This window comes from Apaloderma vittatum, unplaced genomic scaffold (genome assembly GCF_000703405.1).
Source record: "Apaloderma vittatum isolate BGI_N311 unplaced genomic scaffold, ASM70340v1 scaffold26232, whole genome shotgun sequence".
Classification (NCBI taxonomy): domain Eukaryota; kingdom Metazoa; phylum Chordata; class Aves; order Trogoniformes; family Trogonidae; genus Apaloderma; species Apaloderma vittatum.
In genome coordinates this window covers 3,096-3,295 of record NW_009704503.1, presented here as the reverse complement: position 1 = coordinate 3,295, position 200 = coordinate 3,096, and positions in this window count along the sequence as shown.

Here is a 200-nt window from a genome sequence, read left to right as displayed (position 1 = left end):
TCACTCCGCTCTCCGGAGACTCCTTTAATTCCCTCGTTCCTGGTGCAAAAAGTCCCAAGCTCTGGATTTCCCTGCAGGATGAAGAACCGCGGTGTTTGGGGCCGTGCCCGGAGGTGGCGGCCGGGGAAAACCCAAAAGCCATTTAACCAAACTCCCCTTTTTTTTTGTGGTTTTGCAGCCCGGAGAGACCTGAGCGCTGC